Source organism: Panthera pardus, unplaced genomic scaffold, assembly GCF_024362965.1.
Source record: "Panthera pardus isolate Hobbes unplaced genomic scaffold, ASM2436296v1 HiC_scaffold_119, whole genome shotgun sequence".
NCBI classification, from domain to species: Eukaryota; Metazoa; Chordata; class Mammalia; order Carnivora; family Felidae; genus Panthera; species Panthera pardus.
The window spans coordinates 1-10,601 of record NW_026526676.1 but is presented as its reverse complement, the minus strand read 5'-3'; positions in this window follow the sequence as shown (position 1 = coordinate 10,601).

Below are 10,601 nucleotides of genomic sequence, written 5' to 3'. Positions count from 1 at the left end.
CCGAAAGGCTCTGGGCAGCTGCACTTATGAAAGCTGCTCATTTTCTGATTTCCCAGAGGTTACCTTGGGCAAAATTGTGGATTTTTTAAATTACCTGGCCCCATCAATTTCTTCTACCAGCCAGATCTTCGATTGTAGGCAAATGATACCTCAGAGTTTGCTTTTCCAATTTGTAAGGGGAAGTATAACGCCTATGTTCAGGATAGTTGTGAGATTATTGGTAATGCCTGTAAAACGTGTGGAAAAAATCCTGGCACATTACACTCGTGTACAAAACAAAAACACTGTATTTTGTTTTGATTTCCTCATAGTTGTCACTACATCCATGCAAACTGTATCTCCAGGGTGGGGTCTTTTGTAGGTCAAAATTAAGCTACAACATAGAATAATAATAATAATAATAATAATAATAATAATAATAATAATAATAATAAGAAGAAGAAGAAGAAGAAGAAGAAGAAGAAGAAGAAGAAGAAGAAGAGAAGAACAAGAACAAGAAGAAGAAGAAGAACAAGAAGAACAAGAAGAAAGAGGAGGAGGAGGAGGGGGGAGGGGGAGGGGAGGGGGAGGAGGAGGAAGAGGAGTCCTCAGGAGGAGGAGGAGGAGGAGAAGAAGAAGAAGAAGGAGGAGGAGGAGGAGGAGGAGGAGGAGGAGGAGGAGGAGGAGGAGGAGGGAGAGGGGGAGGAGGTGTGGGAGGGGGAGGGGGAGGAGGAGGAGGAGGAAGAGGACTCCTCAGGAGGAGAAGAAGAAGAAGAAGAAGAAGAAGAAGAAGAAGAAGAAGAAGGAGAAGGAGAAGGAGAAGGAGAAGGAGAAGGAGAAGGAGAAGGAGAAGGAGAAGGAGAAGGAGAAGGAGAAGGAGAAGGAGAAGGAGAAGGAGAAGGAGAAGGAGAAGGAGAAGGAGAAGAAAGACGGGGAGGTGGAGGGGGAGAAAAGTGATGTCAATATGGCCAGAAAATAATTTTTACATTGCATTTTATTGTCCAGAAAGTGGAACCCATTGAGAATTCCTTAAACTGGATTCATCTCCTCCTTTTGTCTGGGGATTTCAACACCTACCCTAGTGGTTCTTAACCCAAGCTCAAATTAGAATGATCTGTGGAACTGCCATCCAGACATCAGGGTGATTCTGATGTACAGCCAGGGTTTAAGGCTAAGGCAGCTAACTAAACATTAACGCACTGTAGTAGATATGCTTCATGCTGAGCACAGTAAAAGGGAAATGTTCATAGCAGCCTTCCGAATAATAAGTACAGTATGGAAACATACATTCCAGACGTGAATCAACAGTAGAATGGATAAGCAAATTGTTAAATAATCATGTAAGAGAATATAATGTGGAAGTACCAATCCCTGAGTTACACCTATCCAAAACAACACCGATGAGCCTTATAATGTTGAACGGAAGAAGCCAGATCTAAAGAAATACATATTATTCCATTATATTTTTATAAAATTCAAACATGGACTAATTTAATCTCTGTTGCTCAAAGTCAGGATATTGATTACGTTGGGGAAGGGAGATGGAGCAGGAATGGGGAGTGATCGCAGGGAGATGGTGCTGGTAATGTCCTCCTTTTGGAGTTTCATGGAAGTTAGAGGCCTAAGGTTATACAATATAAAATTATGTATTTACTTTACATTTTCAGTATGTCCACAAACCTATATGCTGAACTAATTGCAGAAGTTCATCTGTATTAAAAGCAATAGAATCCTTTGAAATAAGCTCTTTGGCCAAAAAAAAATAGTAACAAAAGTTGACAGTGGGATGGATCATTATGCGTCATGATTTGCTACTAGTTCTTGTTTTGTTTGTTTCTTTGTCTGTCTGTTTGTTGGCTTGCTTGCTTGTTTGTTCGTGTTTAATATGATGTGGTCCTGGAGCAGACCCACTGAAGATGATATTTTGGAAGTTAATATATTAATTAGAGTAAGTGGGTTGATGAATCTGTTCACTAAAGTCTTTCCTAAAGCCAATAGCATATGGTGTAAAGCCTATTATATGATTTTCAAACAAATGTAATTTCTTATATACTCACAGTTTTTATGGACTCTTGTGTGGCTCAGTTGGTCAAGCATCTGACTTCAGGTCAGGTCATGATCTCACAGTCTGTCAGTTTGAGCCCAGAATCGGATTTGGATTTTGGATTTTCTCTCTGTCTCTCTCTCTCTGTCTCTCTGTCTCTCTGTCTCTGTCTCTGTCTCTCTCTCTCCCGAATTTTACTCTTTCTCTCTCTCTTAAAAATAGATCAACATTAAAAAAATTAAACAATAAAAAAAATAATAATGTTGATTTTGAGACAGAGAGAGCACAAACAGAGAAGGGGCAAACAGAGGACACAGATGATCCAAAGTGAGTTTTATGCTGATAGCACTGAGTCTGGTGTGGTGCTTGTATTCACAAATTGTGAGATCATGACCTGAGCAGAGGTTGGACACTCAGCTGACTCAGCTACCCAGGTATCCCTAGACTCCCATTGTAATCTAGACCTTAGCAACGTTAACACTGGACTATTTGAAATTATCCTTGATATGTTGAATGTACCTAATAAATTTATGAATTGAAACCCTTTATTTATTTAAATGACACTAGACTGAATCATTTATTTGAAACGTTATTTTATGATTATGGTAGTCTTAAAGTTTATTGCAGAAAATTTAGAAAATTTAAAAAAAAAAAGAAAGAAAAATGGTCATAAGTCAAACACCTGGAGATAAGCATATCTAAACACCTTTTTTTTAATGTTTATGTATTTTTGGCAGAGAGAGAGAATGAGAGAGAGATGAGCAAGAGTGAGGGATGGGAGGAGAGAGAGAGATAGAATCATAAGCAGGCTCCACGCTGTCAGTGCAGAGCCCAATATGCAGCTTGGTCCCACACACTGTGGAATCATAACTGAGCTGGAATCTAGAGCCAGATGCTTAACCGACTGAGCCATTCAGGTGCCCCTGGAGGTAAGCACCTCTAACACTGTGGTATAATCGCCACGGAAGAGGTATATGTACATGCATTAACCAAAATTAGCTATGTAGCTGTGAATCCCATTTCTGGTCATCTAGTGATACGAGCATTTCGCTAGGTCATAAATGTTCTGCAGGGCTATGAATTTTAAAGGCCACATAGCATGCCATAACCTATTTAAACACTGCTATTGATCATTTAGCGTGTTCCATTTTCTTGCTTCAATTAGTTGCTACAAGTAGAATTAGCTTTTCATGGTCTAGACACAGTTTAGTAAATGTCAATTAAAAAATAAAAAGATCTGCAGCCGGTAATGTGAGGCGGAGGAACAGGTATGACCAGATTTGGCTTCACCTTGTCTATTGCTGGCAGTCTTTACATCCTTCTCTCCCTCATCCTCTTTTTCTCCTCCTTGACCCACAACCTCCACCTCTTTATTCCTCCTTCTTCTCATCCTCGTTTCTCTGTCTATACTGGCCTCCTTGCTTCCCATCAGTACACACGTTCACACTCCTGCCTTGGGGAATTCATGGGTCCTTCTGTCTAGATCACCTTCCCGTCAGCAGGTAGTTCTCTCATTTCCTTGAGGTATTTATTCAACTGACACCTTTTTCAGCAGGACCCTCTGTGTCTAGTATTTCACCCTGTCTAGTATTTCACACCCCCTCCCCCAATTCTTCTATCCTCTCCAAGATGTATTTCCTTTTTTTCCCCATTCATTATTCTCTACCATAGTTTCTATTTCCATTATCTTTGTCAGTCCCCCCACTGGACTATTAAGCACCAAGATCACAGTGATCCTTGCTCCTTTTGTTCACTAATGGATCCTCTGGGTGTAGACTGTGTTGTCTCATTCTAAGTGCTCCAAAAGTTTTTATTGAAAGATTCAATGAATCAACATCACTCCTTCTTTCTTATGAAAGTTTTATAATTTTGTACTTTACACTTACATCTATGATCCATTTGGGTGAATATTTGTATAAGTTATGAATTTAGGTCAAGGCCTCTCTTAATTAATTAATCAATGAACAGATTAATTAAACAAATAATTACTTAGTTCATTGATTACTATTGCATACGAACACTTAATTGTTCCAGTAACACTTGATGAAAGACTATATCCCTTTTTCTGTTAGGTTGGCTATATGTCATTATCAGAAGTTGGGTGAGGATGCTTGTGTATGGGGTCAGTTTCTGGATTCTCTGTTCTATCTCTTGACCTGTGTCTCCATCTTTCTTCAATATCACACTGCCTTGATTACGGGAGGTTTATATTGAGTCTTAAAATTGTGCAACATGAGTTCTCCAACTTGGTTATTTTTCAGAGCTGTTTGGCTGTTCTAGTTCCTTTGTCTTTTCACACACATTTTAGAATCAGCTTGCTGATATCCACAAAAAATCCTGGGATTTCCACTGAGATTATGTTGAATCTCTAGATCAAGTTGATAATTGGCATCTTACTAGCGAGGCTTCTATGGATAGATATGGCATATGTCTCCATTTATTTATATCTTCCTTGATTGATCCAATCAGCCTCCTGTGGCTTTTAGCATACAGATCCTGTGCTTGGCTGTTAGATTTAAATGTAAGTATTTCAATGTTTGGTGTGATATTAAATGGTTCTTTAAAAGCTTTTCACATTCTAATTGTTCATTGCTTATGTATAAAAATAAAACTGAGTTGTATATATTGACCGTGTATTCTGGGGCTTATTTAATTATGGTTGAGTTCTAGAAACCTGATGTATACCCCTTAGAATTTGTTTCATGTTGATAACCCCATGATTTAAGAGTCGCGGCAGTTTTCAGGGCACCTTGATGGCTCCATCAGTTGACTACCAGACTGCTGGGTTCAGCAGCTCAGGTCATGGTCCCATGGTCAGGGGATTGAGCCCCGTGTGGGGCTCTGTGCTAAGCGTTGAGCCTGCTTAAGCTTCTCTCTCTGTCTTTCTCTCTGTCTCTTTCTCTCCCCATCTCTGCTCATTCTCTCTTTCCAAAATACAAATTGAAAAATAAATAAAAGAATCGAGATAGTTTTTATTTTTACTTTTTCCAATCTGAAGGCCTTTTCTATGCCTTTTTCTGTACATGCCTCGCTTGTAATCAGGGGAGGTACTGGTGTTTATGTCGATTTGTACACAGAACTGGCAGATTCCTTGCTTTTATTGTCTCCTTCCTTGGATTTCTCCCAAACTTTCCCCAATCAAAATAGGATTCAGAGGGACCCTATTCTAGTTTCGGTTCAAGATGGCTGTGTAGGAAGGCCTTGAACTCAACTCCTCCAAGGTGAAAGAAGATTTCATCTACCTCCATATTGACCTGAAACTTTCCAATTGATTAACTTTTTCTTTCCAGCTTCTCTCCTTCTTTATGATTCTTTGTTTTTGAGACAGAGGGCGACAGAGCGCAAGTGGGGGACGGGCAGGGATAGCAGGGGACATAGAATCTGAAACAGGCTCCAGGCTCTGAGCTGTCAGCACAGAGCCCAATGTGGGGCATGAACCCATGAACCATGAGATCATGACCTGAACTGAAGTAGGATGCTTAATCAGCCGAGCCACCCAGGCGCCCCCTCCCCACCCTCAGCTTATCTCTTAATTCAGGATCCTGAAAGCAAAGTATCACCTGATGGGAACTGAATCTACCGCTCTAGCAATAAGGACTGCCTGAGCCAATAAGTCTCCACCCTCAAACCCAAGACAATGACCAGCCTGACCTTACTGACCACCTGTGTATACCTACCTCTTTTTGTCCCACATTTTCCTTACATAAACCTGGAAGTATTTTCAGCGCTTTAGAGAGAGTCTTTGATGTGAGTCTGCTGCATTTCTGGTGTCGGCCTCTGAATAAATTTCTCATTTGTTTCACCTCCACTAGTTCCTTTGAATTGCGATCTTGTCAGTGATGCGTAGCCAAACCTCACTTTTTTTGGGTCCCTTGGAGATAGGTGCTCTTGTGCCTGAACTCCCTGACTACGTTTCTGGTGAGCCAGCCAGAAGGTGTACTTCCGATTTGTCCAGCTCCCTGGGGATTGCACCCATTGATATAACAATTCCTCCTGAGGAGCTGAGGACTGAATGCACAGATTGTGCCTAACAAAACATAGAAAATTGAAAGACAACAGCAAGACAGAGAGACAGTAACAAAGGAAACACTCACCCCTAACGTTGCAAAGGGCAGTTGGGGAAGGACCAGGAACAGACTCCTCTGTCTTTGGGCAGAAAAAAGAAAGAAAGAAAAAAAAAAAACACTGCAGTTTGAAAAGAGCAACTGTCATATAAAAGAGAGCATTAGAACTCTGTCAACGACAGAGGAGCCACAGTTCTCTCAGGGTCATAGAGATGGAAGAATGGCAGGGTTACATTTTACATCCACATTTTTAAATGTTTACTTATTTTTGAGAAGCAGAGAATACAAGCAGAGCAGGGGCAGAAAGAGGGGGAAAGAAGAATCGGGAAAGGCTCTACACTGACAGCATCAAGCCCAATGTGGTTCTCAAATTCATGAACTGTGAAATCATGACCGGAGCTGAAGTCAGATACTCCATCCACTGAGCCACCCAGCTGCCCCACATTCTCCTTCCACTTTAAAAGCATAGACCAGAGCAGGGTCCAGTTGCTGTAGCTGGCCTGGTGCCTCAGTAAGTTCCAGGCCCACAATACACACCAGCCCCAATTGCACTGGACACACACACACCCATGACATGCTTTCCCCCCTTAAACAATGCACTTTAAAGAGGAACTAGCATATAAAATGAGCCATTCCTGGACTGTAACCCACCTCAGCTCCCACGGCCCCTTCAGGGCACCCTCTCAGTGGAAAATCCTGGTACGCCCTAGTTTATATTCACTTCAGCTTCAACTATATTGGCAAGATATCCTCTGCATATACAGCCCCTGGTGCCTTCAGCTTGTACCCACTTTAGCTTCACCTATCATGCCCAGGAACCATCTGCATAGAGAGATCAAGGACAACCTGTCCCCCAGACTGCTTATGTTCTAGCCACCCTGTACAGGGAACATATACACAGCACCCCAGCATGCCTCAACTTGCAATCATTTCAGCTTCAGCTGTCCTGCCAGGGTACCCTCAACACACAGAATCCTGGGACACCCCAGTCTGCCTTCACTTCAGCTTTAAGTATCCTGACAGGGCGCCTGTTATGTAGAAAGCCCCAGGATCCCCAGTCCATGCAAGCCACGGCTTCAGCCAGCCAGCCAATGTCACCAACTAGCACACAGAGTCTACCCAGGGGGACAATCATATATAAGACAATTCCTTCAAGTGTAGGAACAGTAGCTGCTCTGCATCATCTATAAAGACAAATGCAGAAAGGTAAGCAAAAGGAGAGACAGGGAAATATGCTCCAAAAGAAAGAACAATAAAAAACCCAGAAAAGAGCTGAAATGCAGGTAAGCATTGTGCCTCAATTAAATAAAGAATATAAATTAATGATGGTCAAGATGCTCGCCGGGCTGCAGAGAAAAGGAAGAACTAAGTGAGACCCTTAATTAAGAGATAGCAAACACACACAAAAGCAGAGTTCAAGAATATAATAGCTGGAAAAAAAAACACTAGAGGGAATCAACAGTAGAAGATGGCATGCGGAAGGACATATCAGTGATATGGAAGAGAGATTAAGGGAAAGCACCCAAAACAAACAGCAGAAAGATTTTTTTTTTTTTTTGAGTATAGGTTAAGGGATACTTTGGAAATATCAAGTGAGCAAAAATCCACTTAATAGGGATTCCACCAGAAGGAAAAAAAGGACCAAAATTATTCGAAGAAAAGATAACTGAAGACTTTCCAAAACTAGAGAAGAAAACAGACATCTAGGACAAGAAGCACCGAGTTCCAAACATGATGAAACCAAGGAGCCCCACACTATGACACATCAGAATTAAAACGTCAAAGTTTAAAGATTAATGAAGAATTTCAAAAGTTGTAAGAGAGAAGCAAAAGTTACCTATGATTTGAAAAAAAAAAATCAGAACAAACAAACACCTAAAGCTGTCAGCTGATATTTCAGCAGAAAGTTGGCATGCTGGGAAAGAGTGACATGATTTCTTCAAAGGCCTGAAAGGATAATCCCATGGCCAAGAAAACTTTACCTGAAAAGATTATCATTAAGATTTGAAAAAAAAAAAAAAAAAGAGATAAAGAGTTTCTCAGACAGAAGATAAAGAAGTTTATCACCACTAATCAGCAATGCAACAAATGTTAATGGGGGAAAATCATAATTAGATATTACGGAATTATGAATAAAAAGATGTAAAATATGATACCATACACATAAAATTTGGAGGAGGGACTTAAAAAAGTTACTCTTTGTATTTTATTTTACAAAAAAATATATGTTTTATTTCATGTTTGAGAGAGAGAGACAGAGTGTTAACAGGGAGGGACAGAGAGAAGGGGAGGCACAGAATCTGAAGCAGGCTCCAGGCTCTGAGCTGTCAGCACAAAGTCCAACGTGCGGTTCAAACTCACGTATTGTGAGATCATGACCTGAGCTCCAAATCGCACACTTAACTGACTGAGCCACTCACTTGCCCCAAAGGTTAGTCTTTTTAAATTTCTCAAATGTGTTTATATTTAAGTGACCGCCAAATTAACATAGACTGCCTTTTCCTTGGGATGTTATATGTAAGCCTTGTGATAACAAACTCAAAACACAAAATACATGAAAAATAAAGAAAAAGAAAGTCACGTAAAGCACAACACAAATCCATCTATGAGAAAGAAAGAGAGTAAGGAAAAAAAGAAACAGAGACCTACAAAAGCAACCGGAAAACAAATAACAAAATTACAATTAGTACATAACGGTCAACAATTACTTTAAAAATAAATGGCTGAAGTGCTCCAGTCCAAATACATAGGGTAACAGGATGGACAAAAAACAACCCTCATCCGTATGCTGCCTAGCACAGACTCACTTCAGACCTAGACACATACAGACTGAAAGTGAAGGGATGGAGATACATTTCCCGTGCAAATGAAAGCAAACAACAACAAGGACAACAAAAACAACATCAAACAACAACAACACCTCAGAACCAGGTAGCAACACCTATATCAAACCAAATAGACTTTAAAATCCTCAATAAAATATTAGCAAACTCCTCTCAACAACACACTAAAATGATTAAGTGGCTTTTATTCCAGGGAAACAAAGATGGCTCATCCAATCAATCAACATAATATCCCACCTCAACAAAACGAAGGGTAAAAATCATATGTTTATACCAATAAATGCAGAAAAAGCATATGACAAAATTTAACAGGTATTCATGGTAAAAGTTCTCAACAAAGTCAGGGGGGCGGACATGCCTCAACACATAAAGATATTATTTTATATGTTGTTTATATTAAGTTCACACCTAACATCTCAATGGTGAAAAACTGAGAGCTTTCCCCCTAAGATCAAGAACAAGATAAATATGTCTACTTTTGCCACTCTTGTTTAATATAACACTAGAAGTCCTAGCCACAGGAATCAGATAAGAAAAAAGAAGTTAAAGTCATCTACCTTTGTAAAGAAGCTGAACTGTCACTATCTACAGATGACATAAGAATATGCTAGAAAACCCTAAAACTTTCCCCCAAAACTACGAGAAGTAATAAACGAATTCAGTAAAGTTGCAGATACGGAATTGATACACAGAAATCGGTAGGGTTTCTATATAATAATAATGAAGTCACAGAAAGAGCAATTAAGAAAACAACACCGTTCCTAATCACACCAAAAAAAAAGAGAGAGTAAAATAGCTAGGACTAAACTTATCCAAAGAAGTGAAAGACCTGCAGTGTGAAAACCATAAGTCAATGATGAAATTGAAGATGACACAAACAAACGGAAAGCTATCCCATGATCATGGATTGGAAGAATCAATATCATTAAAATGTCCATATTACTCATAACTATCATAACATCATAACAGAGGAGGCAAGAATAAACAATGGGGGAAAGACAGTCTCTTCAACAAATGGTATTGGGAAACCAGGAGATCTACATGCAGGTAGCTAGGACCTAACCCTAACGCTGGCCTGGGCTCTGGCCCTAAAGGGACCTAGCATGGACGTCTGAGAGAAATAACGGATTGGGGCCAATTACCATTGGGGAAAATCCTGTGTGGAAGTCACACCCTCTCCCTGACATTTCCATGGCCATGATGGAGATGGAGGAGGAGATCCTGAGACAGTTTCAGTCTGGCCCACCCATATGTTTGGCTCCGCTCTTCCAACGCTACCCCTGACCCATAACCGCACATGGGCCCTCATTTCAGTCCTGCAGGGAAATCACATCACTGTGGGTTGTTGGAGCAAAGGCACTTCAGGAGAACCAACCCTAACCCTACCCACTGCTCTGCCTCTAAGCGGGATCACCTTCTGAGGCTGAGAAAAGAAGCGGTGGGGCATGGATTCCTCCTTTTTCTACCCTGTGTTCTCTTCAGGACCTCAGGACATTGAATGCTGCCCACGCTCACTGGCGACGGTAGTCTGCTTTACTGAGTCCACCAAATCAAACGCTAGTCTCACCCAGAAACACTCTACAAATATCCAGAGAAAAAATGTTTAGTCTGGGGCACCCCACGGCCAACTCAAGTAGACACGTAATAATAACCATCACACGGTCATTCCTG